Genomic DNA, 16,261 nt, shown 5'->3' with positions numbered 1-16,261 from the left:
ATGATGTGTATTTAAGCTTTCAGCATGTCTCAATTCAGACTACCCACAATTCAATTGCTCAATGGCCACATGTAGCTAGAAGCTACTGAGCTGGATGTCACCAGTCTAGACTCATAGATCCCAATCCTCTTAATAATCTTAGGGGCTCTTCTGGAGAATAGAAAGGAAAGAATTGGCAAGATGAAGAGCATGTTTCTAGTTAGTGCTTGATTTAATACAAGAAAAAAATAAAAGTAGTAAACTCTACAATTTCCATCTATAACTAGTGGTTGGCTTAGTTGCCTGAGAGCAGATGAGAAGCTGAGTGATGGTTTACATGACACGCTCTTAGAGGGGTGCTGGACACAAGAAGATCAGGAAGCTCCAGACCCCATCCAAAGGGTTGGCCCATGAAGCCAGCTCACTGAGGGCATCCAATAGTGTGACCACCACCTCTCAGTGCTTCTCCTCACATTCACTCTCACACCTGCCCCTGCCTGAGAAGGAAGGTGCATGAGCCAGCCCTCAGGAGCATGGCACAGGCTCTATTCTCCTCACACTGATTCTGACATCTGGAGAGCAGAGGGAAACCTCAAACCTCCCCTGCCCCCAATCCCATGGAGAATCCTCTACCCTAGCGGTTCACAAACTTTTGCACACATCAGTGTCACATGGAGGGCTTGTGAAAACTCAGATTACTGGGCTTTAGCTCAAGCGTTTCTGATTCAGCAGGTCTGGTCTAGGGCCTGTGAATGTGCATTTCCAACAAGTTCCCAGGTGAGGCTGCTGCTACAGGTCAGGGAACCACACTTGGGGAGCCAGCGCTCAATCCTGAAGAATCAAGGGACTTCCCTAGTGGCGCAGTGGTTAAGAATCTGCCTGCCAATGCAGCGGGACACAGGTTCGATTCCTGGTCTGGGAAGATCCCACATGCCGCGGAGCAACTAAGCCCGTGAGCCACAACTACTGAGCCTGTCCTCTAGAGCCCACGTGCCACAAGTACTGAGCCCACGTGCTGCAACTACTGAAGCCTGCGCGCCTAGAGCCCGTGCTCTGCAACAAGAGAAGCCACCACAATGAGAAGCCTGTGCACTGCAATGAAGAGTAGCCCCTGCTCGCCGCAACTAGAGAAAGCCCGCGCACAGCAACCAAGACCCAGCACAGCCAAAAATAAATTAAATTTTTAAAAATTCCTAAAAATCAATATATAATTCAAGAGCAAGAACAAATCCAAAAGGCATAGGTCCCATTTTCACCCTTAATGAGACAAATATGATTTTTACGTAATTGATGTGTTTGGCTATTTCTCCCGTCCCCCATTATTTCCTCTAGTCCAGTAAGGGATAAAGCGATCATAATGAGGAGAGAAAACACTGCAGGGAAGAAATTAAGGAGGCAGGAAGTTTGGAGGGAAATAAGGAGGAGGTCTGGGATAGATAACTGGGAGTTCAGGGTGGTAAAGAATCACATGAAACCTGTACTCAGGAGGAAAAAAGGCAGCAAAGCTGCCCCCAAGTCCCCTCAGCTAGGACAGATGCACAGACTAGAGGCAAGTTTGCTGGGTCACAAAGCCATCTCAACAGAGATGATTTTCCTCTTTGCTTTTTAGAGGGGACACTGTCTGAAGCCTGTGTGACAGCAGGCAGTAGCTAACACATCAGGAGTCTGGGACACCCCTTGGTGCAGGTTTCTTCTAACCTTTTAGGGCACCTGGATTTTAAAAGGAGGGGCAGTGAGACTTGCTGAGTTGCAGGCAGCTGGGAATTTGGAATGCACCTCTGGAGATACATACTGACCCTGGCTCAGAACTTCCAAGAAAACTCAGTGGGAGGGGAGGAAAAACAGCGCAATGACATGACGCCTGGTAGGGCCTGCCTTGGCCTTGCTGAATTGCCCAGAGATTGCATTCCAACTGCACTGCAGTGACCCAATGTTCCAGTAAACAAGGAGGGGATGGAATGGACAGACCTCAGATCAGGCTATGCTGGGGCTTTTAAAATAGAACACAGGGGGCCAGCTGGGTGTGGCCGGAGTGGGGGGGTTGCCTTTGTGCACTTCCTGGATCAGGGCGGTACACGCACACCACCCACCAGACACACACATACACATCCTCACTTCCAGTGGAACTTGGACAAATACCAAATCCTCAGACGGTCGAGTCTGCAATGGTCAGAAACCGGTGAGCTCCTTTAGGACACTTCCCAGGAACCCTAGAGCAAGAGAGTGTTCAAAGAGGCCACTGAGTCAGGCCAAGCCAAGCTGCTGACTAATGCTCTCCACTCCCTATGCAATACTTCTGCCTTCCAGAAAGACAAACAGAGCTGCCACAGACAAGCACAGTCATTCAATCCATTTCCCCATTTGATTTCATAGTGTAAAACAACTGACGATCCTATGATTTCTTGGGCTTTTTCTCCCCTCTGCCTCATCCCACACTCTCTTATTTTCTCCACTTCATTTCACCAGCCAGCAAATGGGCTTAAGTAAAAAATCAGAGGTACTTAGTAAAAATATGAGGAAGAGTGCTTGGATTAGAGAGCAAGGTTCTGGAAGTTCCTTCTCTAAGTGTCCACCTGCCTGGGGATTTGTAGCCCAAATAGCATGTATAGTTTCCCCCTCCCATCACATAAATGTGTGAGTGATATTCTAGATTCCACATGACTACTAGGTGACCAAAGAATTTATCGTTCACACTGGGACATCTCTGAGAATTAAAGGGGTCACTATTGAAAATTCTGGGACAAAGCCCTTACCTGCATGACTGGTGGGTCCGTTTCTTATCCTACATGGTCACCATTCTGCCCCATTTCACAGGTGACTTTCTTTTTTACTATGACTGATTTGTCCTTTCCCTTTCCTGGTTTTGACCTATTATCCCTTTATTCTCTTGGATAATAGTGATCTTCAGGCAATAATTAGATCTCTAGTTTGAAGTGGGGAAAAGGCAGGTTTTAAAAATTCCCCATGTGAAAAGCTGTATGACTCCTCCACTGAAGCTTGGAGTGGTGTCTTCCAGCAGTCTCAAGAAGCTGGTTTTTTATTCCAGAGACTTACTTCATTCTGAATTTTAGTGCCCAGTAAGTATTGTCAGCTTTTACTCACCAAATGGTCACGCCCCCATTTTTGGACAAGCAAAACAGCATGAAAAATGGTGATGACTGCTTGAGTACTCATGGCAGGAAAAAAGCCTTTCTCATACTGTTTCCTTCAGAGTAAGGATAACAGGCACTGCCTCCTTCCTGTTTCTCCAGTGTGCTTAAAGTACTGTGGGGATTATTTCTAATGTTTATAGCCACACTGTGAAGTTCTAGTCATCCTCATTTTATTGACTGGGGCTGTACATTGGAGCCAGAAAAGGGAAGTAGCCAAGTAGTATCCAAATCTAGGTTTACCTGGTCCCAAAGTCCATGCCTGTGCTCCACCAGGCCATCCATGCACCGGCCTTTGTAAATCTGAATTGACCTCCTTCCCCAGGGGCTGTGGGACTTTTATGCCCACAGATGGCAGCCTTCATACCACGCCCAGGCCCTCCCTCATAACTGGCCAGTCCTTCTCAGTCAGCTGACCAGCTTAGAATAACCCTTGATGGACCCTTGCTTATTCTTCAGAGACCCATTTTTCTTTCTTTTCCATTATAGCTGTGATGATTTCATATTCCCGGAAGCCCTACTTATTGCATACCGAGACTCAGGCAGCCCCAGAAAAGTACTGGCCATGGTAAGGCTTGGGCTGGGGGTCTGACAGTTTTGGCTGAAGTTCAGAGAGGTCAGAAAATGTTGGACCCAGTAATAAGATGAGATTAAAAACAACAACAGTGAGATGAAAGTTTTAGTGACTTTGGGTCTAAGTGTCCTCTGGGAGCAAGACTCAGTACCAAGCAAAGCTCTCCCAGGCCAAGTGCCTGCCAGGGCAACATTCTGTGTATGGAAGCAAGGAACACATCTGCCTAGAGCTGGGAGCAAAGTGGCAGAGACTAGGACAGGGATTTAATTACCTGGATATCTGAACACCCTTCCTCATCCCAACTGAGTTACGTCTGATCATTCTGCCAGGTGTATACATTTCTGTATCACTAAATGACCATTTCTCACAATGCCTGCCCTCCTTATGTCCCCTGCCTCTCCCAAAACATAGCATAGTGGGCCCATGAGCATGGGCTTGGAAATCAGATACCCCTGGGTTTGCTTCTATTGGCCGTGTGATTTTGGGCATGTTTCTAACTTCTGTCATCCTCATCTATAAAATAGGGATGATATGTAGAATATACTAGAAGGATTAAAATAAGTAAAGTTATAATTCACCTCATATAGGGTAGGCACTCAATAAATGGTTAGTGTTGATATTACTGCTGTTGCTGTGGCTTAAGTTTGGCATAAGTTCTTCCTCCAGAATCAGCTAGCCCGAGTGCAGTAGGAACGCACAGCATGTAAGAGATAAAAGGACCCTAGCATCCATCTAGTCCAACTTCTTCATTTGGGAAGGAACCTGATGTTCAGAGGAGGTTAATTGGCTTGTCCAAGGTTATTTGCCTGAATAGTTCCAACCTTCAAATAAGGAAGTTGATTAGCTGAAGCAGTAGAAAAAGCTTTGGCTTTGGAGTCAGACATATGTGAATTTGTTTTCCACTTGCCAGCTTGGAGGTCTTAGACAGGTGACTCGACCTGATTCTGCCTCATTTCCTTATCTTTGGCATTGAGATAGTAGAGCCAGTCTCCCAGGATTGTGTAGAGGACTTAATGGGCTAGTATAGATCAGGTACCCAGTGGGCACAAATTGCTTGGTTCCCCTCACATCACTAGAACATCCCAGGGCTGGTTAGAACAGGACAGACCAGTAGAAGGAACTGAGTGCTAAATGGAGCTTAAAAACACAATGGGTTTTGCCTAAAAGTTGAAATTGGGACATTGAGAAATAACTTTTGCTTATTAATCTGCAAATTCCCACTTTACAGCGAAGTTTGACACATTAATCAGACAGGAATTCTTTCTGGTGAAGCTGAGAGCAAAGATTAAGCTGATCTGTGGTCTGACCTAGGACTCTAAATGAGGGAGAATGAAGAGAGCTGGGGGCTGGAGTGGAGGAGAGTAGTCAGGGAAGATAATCCTGACAGTTTTAAACTGACCTTCTAGAATACCTTCCAAAACAATTTTGAAAGCACCCTGGTTTCTAGACACAATTTATGTTTTGAATTGGTAACACAAAGTAGATGGTGGCTTTGAGATGGGTGGCCATTTTTCAGATGCAATGGTTTTGGAATAAGAAGCACAGGCAAATTTTGCAATGAAAAGTGAGTTCTGGTGTGGGTTTGTTCCAAGATGAATATGGAGAAGGACACAGACACTCCACAGCAGCTCAGCCGCTGAGTGATCTAATTACAGGTTTTGAAATGGACCTAGAGGTAGAATTTGGAAACCTAAAATGGAAAGGCAGAGGAGAAGCAATTTGTCAACTAGAAAATGACTGACTGTAAAAGTCCTCTGGGGAGAAGAGGGTTTGGAAAAATGCTGTGTAAGCCATTTCTAAATGCCCCAGGGGAATTACAATGCACTTTTCTAGGAATAATTAGGGTGAGGTTGATTGAGTCTGAGAGAGGACTATAGCACTGTGCCTGTAATTCACCCAGATGCTGGGTGACCTGTGGAATGGAGAGTAGTGATTAGTACCATTAGCAGAAGCAAAGTATATGGTCCTGTTTAACAAACAAACAAACGAACAAACACAGAAGAGAAGTTTGTTCTGAATTATAAACTTCTTAAGTACTGGGCCTAAGTTTTTGTCACCTTGTAGTCCTAGTGCCTGCCTAGGGAATGCATTCAATAAATATTTAATTAATGAACTAATGGCCTGGCTGCCTTATAAGATAATGAGTTTCCCAGCATACAAGGTATTCAAGCAGTAATCCCTCAGCAGGATCTGTATAGATGGTTTCAGGATCTTTTGGAAGTAACTGATAATCATTAGGATTCTTAACAACCCTAAGATCCTGGGCCTCTAGCAGAGTACAGTAATTCTCTATGACAGTCAGATCTGATTCAAACATTGGGGTCCCAAGTAATGATCATAAAGATTTTCAGGGAACTCTGGAAAAAAATGGATGAACATAGGAAAATACAACAATCCAAAATCTATGGGATGCAGTGAAAGCAGTTCTAAGAGGGAAGTTTTTAGCAATACAAGCCTACCTCAAGAAATAAGAAAAATCTCAAATAAACAATCTAACCTTACACCTAAAGGAACTAGAGAAAGAAGAGCAAACAAAACCCAAAGTTAGTAGAAGGAAAGAAATCATAAATATCAGAGCAGAAATAAATGAAATAGAAACAAAGAAAACAATAGCAAAGATCAATAAAACTAAAAGCTGGTTCTTTGAGAAGAGAAACAAAATTGATAAACCATTAGCCAGACTCATCAAGAAAAAGAGGGAGAGGACTCAAATCAATAAAATTAGAAATGAAAAAGGAGAAGTTACAACTGACACTGCAGAAATACAAAGGATCATGAGAGGTTACTACAAGCAACTCTATGCCAATAAAATGGACAACCTGGAAGAAATGGACAAATTCTTAGAAAGGTACACCTTCCAAGACTGAACCAGGAATTTGAGTATTTTGAATATTCAGATGGCAAAAAACTGGCCAAGTGAAGCCAGAGGAGTCGCAGAGAAAGGGCCCAGGAACCAAACTGGTAAAGATGTCAAAAGAGGAAGCAACTCCTTAGAAGACTCCTAAACGATTCCCAAGAACTTGGAGTGTGAGTGTTGTTTGTTTTTTTTTTTTTTCAGTGTTGTTTTTTTACTTCAGCAAATTAAGCTTCCTAAGACCTTGTACGCTGTGTTGCTAGATGCTATTAGGACTTTCAACCTCTGCCTCAACCACAAACTAAATAGTGCAATTCCAACCTTCATGGTAGCTCTGCCCCGTGTAGAGACTGCTTCTATTTCCTGGAGGTAGAGCCCCCAGTGCCGATGGAATATTGACCTGTGCCTGCAGCACCTCCCTTTTGTCCTTTCTAGGCGCCATGCACTCTCTTGCCATTTCAGCCAGGAGTGTGGGGCTTGATTATTTCTAGCATAAGGTCAGGCTTCTGCATTTGTGGAAACCAAGGAAGTCCAACTGAGCTGCAAGAAATGGAGTTAACCCAATTTCCCTGGCATCTGGATCGCAGCTGAATTACAAAACATTCTCCAATCGCAGCAGCATCTTATCCAGGAGGAGGTAGGTAAGTTGAAGAAGGTCCCTTTGATCAGACTCAGAATGCCACTCATAATCTGCCTTTTGGGATACAAAGCTTTACTTTTTTGTACTTTGAATATATCCCACTAAAGATGTATAGCTAGAGTAACTGTGTTCCAAAGTTACATGAAATAATTCTTTGTGTGGTTTTATTATCAATTTCATTGGTAGTTAATGGTTTCTGATGATATTCAATTTTTGGGTTTGTTTTTCTACACTCTTTTTGATTGTATTTTATTCTTTTATTATATAAAACATTTGCAAGTTTCAAAGGCCAGAGCTTAAAAAGGTATGCTTCTAGTTGTCTTCTTGCCATCCCAACCCCTTCCATCTTGTAGCCACACATACCCTAAAGGAAATCACTTTCATTAGTTTCTGGTTTACCCATTGTGAATTTCTGTTTTGCAAAAATAAGTTTTTAAAAATTCATACATATATGCATAAGTGTTACTAGATTTCCCAGGGCTTCCTTAACAAACTACCACAAAACTGGGTAGCTTAAAATAACAGAAATGTATTGTCTCGTTTCTGGGGGTTAGAAGTCCAAAATCAAGGTGTTGGCAGAGCTGTGCTCCTTCTGAAACCTGTAGGAGAGGATCCTTGCCTTGTCTAGCTCCTGGAGTTTGCCTGCAATCCTTGGTGTTCCTTAGTTTGTAGATGCATCACTCCAATCTTTGCCTCTGATGTCACATGGTTATCTTTTCCATGTGTCTCTGCTTCCTCTTGTATAAGGACACAGCCATATTGGATTAAGGGCCCACCCTACTCCAGTATGACATCATTTCACCTAATTACATCTACAAGGACCCTATTGGCAAATAAGGTCACATTCAGAGGTATTGGGGATTAGGACAGATCTTTTTGAAAGACATAATTCAATTTATAACACTAGATATATTCTCTTTTTTAAAATTTTCTGAACCTAATTTCTTTTTTTATTGAAGTGTAGTTCATATACAATATTATATATGTTACAGGTGTACAATATAGTGATTCACAATTTTTAAAGTTTATACTCCATTTATAGTTATTACAAAATATTGGCTGTATTCCCTGTGTTGTACAATATATCCTTGTAGTTTATTTTATACATAATAGTTTGTACTTCCTAAACCCCTACCCCTGTATTGCCCCTTCTCCCTTCCCTCCCCCCACTGGTAACCACTAGTTTTTTCTCTATATCTGTGAATCTGTTTCTTTTTTGCTATATTCACTAGTTTGTTGTATTTTTTACATTCTACCTATAAGTGATACCATACAGTATTTGTCTTTCTATGTCTGACATTTCACTTAGCATAATACCCTCCAAGTCCATCCATGTTGCTGCAAATGGCAAAATTTCATTCTTTTTATTGCTGAGTAGTATTCCATTTTGTGTGTGTGTGTGTGTATCATATACATGTATACTTTTTTTTAATCCATTCATCTGTTGTTGGACATTTAGTTTTCTTCCGTATCTTGGCAATTGTATATAATGCTGCTGTGAACATTGGGGTGCATATATCTTTTCAAATTAGTGTTTTCATTTTCTTCAGATATACACCCAGGAGTGGAATTGCTGGATTATATGGTAGTTCTATTTTTAGCTATTTGCGGAAACTCCATATTGTTTTCCTCAATGGAAATTAACAATATTAAGACTTCCAATTCATGGTCACAGAATAGCTTAACTTTAGGTGTGGGTTTTATGTTTTATTATGTTGAAGTTCTATCAATTTCTATGTTATTTGGAGTTTTCATCAGGAATAGGTGTTGAATTTTGTCAAAAGTCTTTTTAATAATCTACAGAGATGCTAAAATAATATTTAGCTTATAACAAATAGTATAATGAATTATATTAATGGATTTCATAATATTGAACCATCCTTGCATTTATCCTATCATTTTTATATTTCTGAAAAAAACTCCACCTGATACATATGTATTGTTTTCTTAATGTGCTAAAAGATTCTGTTCACTAATACTTTATTTCAGGATTTTTGCATTAGTTCAGGTATAGGTATATAGAATTTGGACTTTTTTTCTCTACGCTGGCATTTAAGTAGCACTGAGAGTTCCTGGTCTTTTGTTTTCTTGTTTTCCTCCCTTGTTTTCTTTGGGTTTCACTAAGAACTCCTTCTTAAATTAAGTCTTCATCTTACAGCTCTCTCAGTTGTACTCCACTATTATATTGGAGCCCTGTTAATGTGTTGGAGAGGATAAGTGTTCTATAATCTTATGATTAACAGGCCTGAGTCCCTGGGCTCTGCCCTTCAGAAATGTGTCTCATCATTTTTTTTCTTTTCCTCAGACAGAAAGGGTAGAGAGTGCTGGAGCTTACCCTCTCTCCCAGTAAGATAAGGTTCTGGGAAAGTAGTTTCCCCTGGAGGGCAGAACTTTGGTTTGGAGAATATTTCAAAATGTTTTCTTTGAAATATTTCAAAATGTTTTCTTTCACTCTGGGCACATTTTTATTTATTTTTTATTATTATTTTTAATAAATTTATTTTATTTATTTATTTTTGGCTGTGTTGGGTCTTCGTTGTGGTGGGGGGGGCTTCTCACTGCAGTGGCTTCTCTTGTTGCAGAGCATGGGCTGTAAGCGCGCGGGCTTCAGTAGTTGTGGCTCGTGGGCTGTAGAGCGCAGGCTCAGTAGTTGTGGTGCACAGGCTTGGTTGCTCTGTGGCATGTGGGATCTTCCCAGACCAGGGCTCAAACCCGTGTCCCCTGCATTGGCAGTTGGATTTTTTTTTTTTTTTGCGGTACGCGGACCTCTCACTATTGTGGCCTCTCCCGTTGCGGAGAACAGGTTCTGGACGCGCAGTGTCAGCGGCCATGGCTCACGGGCCGAACCGCTCCGCGGCATGTGGGATCTTCCCGGACCGGAGCAGGAACCCCTGTCCCCTGCATTGGCAGGCGGACTCTCAACCACTGCGCCACCAGGGAAGCCCGGCAGTTGGATTCTTAACCATTGCGCCACCAGGGAAGCCCTGGGCACATCTTTAAATGGTTATTTTTCCCTTCCCCCTGCTAGAAACCAAAGGATATTTTTCTTCAGTCTTCAATGTGAGAACCTGAAGGTATAAATCCCTCAAAAGTGTGGAATCCTCCCTAAGCCTGGGCCCCTAGGAATGTTTAACTCTCGAGCTAGTCTATGCTCAGCCCCCAGCAATTAGTCAAAATTACCATTAAATGTTTCTACCAGTTAATGGCTTGAATGACTTTGATCTTGGCTGTGATATCTGTACTTGCATGTCTCTCCAAATTACAGGGTGGACGTTTGCCCTATGACTTCAATTCTTTGATGGATCTAAGAAAATCCATTGATTTTTAGTTTGTGCATTCAGCATTTTTCTTGTTGTAAGGAGGGGAGTAACAGCTCTTTACATGTTGGAGCTAAACTAGAAATAAAGTGTTGGTAAAAATTCTCCTGTGAAATAATCCGGGTCTTGTGCTTTTTTTGTAGGGTAATGTCTTGATCACTTTATTTCTTTCTCCTATGGAAATGTGTCTGCTTAAGGTTTCTCTCTTTATGCAGGTCAATTTGGGAAAGAGTATTTTCCTAAGAAATTATCTGTGTTATCGGGATTTCCAAATTTATTTACACAGACTTTTTCAAGTTAATGCCATTTTTAAAAACGTTTCCTGTTTAATTTTTTATAGTATGCTTTCTCATTTTTTATTGGATCAGCTAATGGTTTACCTATTTCATTTACTTTTTTAAGAACCAGCATTATTAATTTATTAGTTTTACTTATTTTCTATTTTTGACTCATTAATGTTTGCTTTTATCTTTACTATTTTATTCCATCTGCTTTCTTTCAGCTAATGTTGATTTTTTCTTGAGGTAAGCTTTATTTATATGTGTTAGAATTAAATCTTATATGAAAGTCCGTGTCCAAACCCACAGAATGTACAACATCAAGAATGAATCCTAATGTAACCGGTGGACTTTGGGTGATAATGATGTGTTCGTGTAGGTTCATCAATTGTACCAAATGTAGTACTCTGGGATGTTGATAATGCAAAAGGCTACACATGAGTGGGGACAGAGGTATATGGAAAATCTCTGTACCTTCCCCTTATTTTTGCTGTGAACCTAAAACTTCTCTAAAAAATTGTCTTTAAATATGAAAAAAAAGTGTGGGGAGGGACGTACGTGTGTCAACATCTGGCATCTACTTTCTTTTAAACATCAAGTTTCTAAAATTAATTCATATTATTGTGTGGAGTGGAAGTTTTTATTTTTCATGCAGTATAGTAGTCCAAGGTATGACTACACTACAATATATTTATTCATTTTCCTGCCATAAGACATTTTGGCTATTACAGACAATACTGATATGAATGTTCTTGTAACATGGCCCCTGGTATGCAAGTGCATAAGGGTTTCTGGGGCATATAGTTAGGAATGGATTGCTGAGTCATAAGGTGTGGGAAACTGTTCCCAAAGTGGTTGTATCAATTTAAACTGTCACCAGCAGTGTCTAAACTTTTCCTTTGTTCTACATTCCCATCAACACTTTACATTAACATATATCTTAATTTTTGCCAATCTAGTAGGTGTATATGGTATTTCATTGTTTTCTTAATTAGCATTTATTTATTTGCTAGTGTTGTTGAACATGCTGTCAGATGTTTATATGATATTTGCATTTTTTTAATGGAAATGCCTGTTCATGTCTGATGCCCATTTTTCTGTTGGGTTATATTTTTTATATTGCTTTATCTTATGTTCTCTGGATTCTAATATTTTGTCAATTAGATGAGTTACAAATATCTTCACTCAGATTATAACTTGTCTTTTCCTTTATGATGTTATTTGATAACAGGTTTTTTAAATTTTAAGGTAATTAAATTTAGAAATCCTTTCTTTTCTGGTTAGCAAGTTTTGTGTTTTATTTAGGAAATGTTTCCTTCTACTGAGTTCACAAAGATTCTTCTATATTCTAAAAATTTTGCGATTCTCTCTCACATTAAAATTTTATGTGTATCCATATTTAAGTATTTAATCTACTAAGAATTGATTTTTTGGTGTGTAGAGTGTGAGATAATGCTCCAACTTTGTTATTTTTCCATATGAATAGCTAATCATCCCAATTTGTTTACTGAATAATCCATCATCTCCCCTATGATAAGCCATGCCTATTCTCTCATAAATAAGGATTCTATATATTCGTTGCTGTTTTTTGGATTTCTATTTTATTACTTTGATCAATTTGTCTATTTTCATAAAGAAAAAACTGTTTTATCTATATACTCTAATTTATAATAAGTATTGATATCTCATAATCCATCTACATTATAGTACTTTTCATAAATGTTTTGGCTATTCTCCCTCTACTTTTCCATATAGATTTTCAAACAGCCTACCAAGTGTCAAATAGATAAAAATCCTCTTGGTATTTTGACTTGAATTTCACTAATGCCCCAAATAATACTTACTGAAACAAGATAGATATTTGTTTCTTGGACAGTGTAAAAGGAATCTAAAGTAGGTAGCCTAGGGATAACTTTCTGTTCTAACATCCAAGCAAGTGACTTCCATCCTCAAGGTCAATTTAAAGTTCACGATGGCTATGACAACCCCAACCACCATGCCTATGGCTGCCCTCCCATAAGTCCCACAACACACTTCTGCTTACATGTCATTGGCCAGGACTCAGTAACGTGGACTACTAGCTGCAAGGAAGACATAGAAATATAGTCCTTTGGCTCAGTAAACTGCTGCCTAGAACAAAATTACGTTTTTTCACTAAAGAAAAAGGGTGAGAATGGCAAATGCCAAGTCTAAATGATGAACTAGAATAGAACCATTTAAAAGGTTGATCTCAAAGAAGTTTCTTAGTGGGTAAAACAAAATAAAGCTTTAAGACCATCTCATGTTCTCCTAAGACCCAATAGGAAGAAGTCCTAGTCTAGGAGAGCCATTAGGGATTAGGGTTAGGGCTAAGTTAGGGTTAGGTTAGGTTCTTCTTTACTGAAGGCAGAGAAATGGGGTGACTTTGTTCTGAGAGCCTGCAGGGCACCAAGAAAACAGGAAAAAAACACTTTCCCTCTAATATTAATCAGAATACCAAACTCTATGTACAGTATTATTTACATAGTAATGTATGTATAAATACATTGCATACAAATACTGTGTGTATAAGTACTATGTAGAGTATTGCTTATATGACATGTACAGTAGCATGTTTCAGTTATGTATAAACACACATCCAGTTTTAAAAAACTGGAAAAAATATTCAGTGTTAACAACGGTTATCAATGTTTACCTCTGGGTGGTAAGATTATGTTTAACTTTATTTTTACCATTTATGATTTTCCTTTTTTCCTAATTTTTACTTCCAAACTTTAGTATTATTTTTATATTTTAAAGAATCTTATTTTAGAAGGAAAAAAAAAAATAAAGGAATGAAAACACGAAAGAAGGCAGGTGGTGGATTTGAACTGTAATTTGCCATTGAATCCTGAGTGTCATTTAGCAGATATTGACTGAACATCTGTATGTATCAAGGGCTGTTGTAAGTTTCCAGGATGTATAAATCTCTGTTCCATGGAGCTTATATTCCAGTAGGAAGGGGAGGCAGAGGGGGTATCAGGCAATCACAGTAACTATAATAAATTTGTCAATTGTCTCATATATTAGGAGGTGATATGTACTGTGGAAAAAAATGGAGCTGTGTAAGGAAGATAGGGAATGTAACATAGAGGTAGCAGAGCAGCGCAGTTTGTGATTTTAAATAAGGTGGTCAGGGTAGGCCTTATTGAAACATAGGGCAGAGGGACATAGACAAAGGGGGTGAGGCAGTGAGTCTTGCAGATGTCTGGGAGATATCTGGTGCAAAGACCCCAGGGCAGAACCACACCCAGTGTATTTAAGAACCAGCAAGGAGGCCAGTGTGGCTGAAATGGAGTTGTGCAAGGAGATCCCAATAGGAAACTCTGGAGGTTTGTTGTTTTTTGACACGGGCACCTGAAACGTAAGAGAGCCTGCCAAGGGTCGCCAAGCCTGTTGACCACTGCCTGCTCCCACCAATCTTCATGGAAAGAAAATACAGCACAAAGACATTTGCCGGTGCATCTCAGATGGCTGCAAAATCATGAATAGGAAATGGGCATTTGAAGGGCAATGAAGATCATTTAAGCTCATATTTCAGTTGAAAGTAATAACCTTGGAAGAGAAAAGGAGATATTGGAAGGGAACTGCTAGCTTCATAAACGAGTTGAAAAACAGGTTTGATTTTCCTGGACCATGGCTTATAATAATAGAGCTATGGACTCTTGGCAAGAGACAGAACAGGAAGGGAGAGTTTGGCAGGTAGTTCATAAACTGAACAAGAGTGTTTTCCATTAACATTTGATGAGGAGGGAGAAAAAGATTCAGATAAAACTGAAGACTCAGGTGTTAAATGAAAAGAACAGTGGTGAAGATTCCCAGCTGATCTCAGGAGAAAACAAGAGGAGAAAGATGTGGCAGCAAAACATGTGATCTCAGATATGAGCTAAGCATAGATAATAAAAGCGAATGTGATAATTCATATCAAACGGAAATCATGCTTTTAAAAGGAAGTATTTGGCTTTTTAAAAAGTGACTCTAGGCTAGAGTATATTCTCTGCCATGTTAAGGCATGCATCATGTGATAGCATCCACCACCCAAAAGAAGGACAACTAATTGAAGGGTGGAAAAATTGCAACATATAATAGAATTATTTACATTTAGGGACATTTGTAAAGCAGAATAGACACTTTTAGATGAGGATTAAAGAATAGAGAAATGGAATGATCAAACTGTGGAAGCATTTAAGGATGTGGAGGACATTTTGCAAATCATATTAGAAAACTAACATAATAAGAGCCAATAGCAATGGAAGACTTATACTCCAAAAGCAAGGATCTGGTAAATTCTTTCCTTCCTGAAGAAGGCAGAAGTAACATTTTGAGGACATGACACTCCAGATGCAATCCTAATGTACAAGGATAATACAAATAACAATAGCTTACATTTGTTGAGCCCTTAACATCATTTATTGGGTGTTCACTATGTGTCAAGCATTACTTCCTTTAATGTTCTCACAAGCTATGAAACTATCCCCATTTCACACATGAGGAAACTGAGCGTTAATGTTACTTGGCTAGCAATAAAGTACCTGAGAATCCAACCCAGATCTACCTGACTCCGAAGCCCATATTGTTAACCAGGCCTCTTAAGATTGGTGAAAAGTAACCATGCCATTTTAAAGACCATATAGTTAAGAAAGAGAAGTCTAGGGAGAATCAGCCTTGCACATTAAGGCTTAAGAAAGTGGGTATGATAAAATAAACAGAGAAGAGAGGATGATCCTGTGGCTAATGACTCCAGAAGACGGAACATGTCAAGGGACTTGGAAGATTATTTAAAAATAACATTTTTATTAATACAGTCATAAGTCATTCAAGCTGCTGTGCATCTGTGTATGAACATGCCAAAAATAATACATGGAAGTTAACAATTTGGCTGCTCAGGGCACTCAGATGTTATAAACATGAGCACAAAAGATGGAACATAAGTCCTCCAAAGACCAATGTCAGAAGCAGCCGAGATTTCAAGAAGCTTAAGGACAGCAAAGATTTTTGTTTCAGTCGTGTTCAGAGCAGGAAGAACCAGAAAAAGTCTAGGCTAACTGCTTGAGGCAGATGGTGTAATATTACAAACAGGACTGAAAAGCTGGAAACCAACATGGGATCATTGAGACCAAGTCTCATCAAACTCTCATTTGCTTTATTAATGGGATTACCAAACAGGTAATGTACCGTAGCTTGATCTGAGCAAAATATCTTATCAAAGCTCTCATGGGTAATACTTTCATGGGCAAGATGGGGAAGCCTAAGATGACTTCCTAACTCACTGAGCAACTAAGCCCATAGAGTATAAGTGGACTATGCCGGTCTGAAGGCCAAGCGTGCCTCGATGTTCTGTACTCTTAACACCTGAAGATGAAATTTGATCTAAGAGTGCACGTTATCACATTCACAGATAACCTGATGCCTGGTGGACGCCTGATTTGTTCAAAACAGACTCAAGTGGCAG

The sequence above is a fragment of the Orcinus orca genome, chromosome 1 (assembly GCF_937001465.1).
Source record: "Orcinus orca chromosome 1, mOrcOrc1.1, whole genome shotgun sequence".
Taxonomy (NCBI): Eukaryota; Metazoa; Chordata; class Mammalia; order Artiodactyla; family Delphinidae; genus Orcinus; species Orcinus orca.
This window is presented reverse-complemented; position numbering follows the sequence as displayed.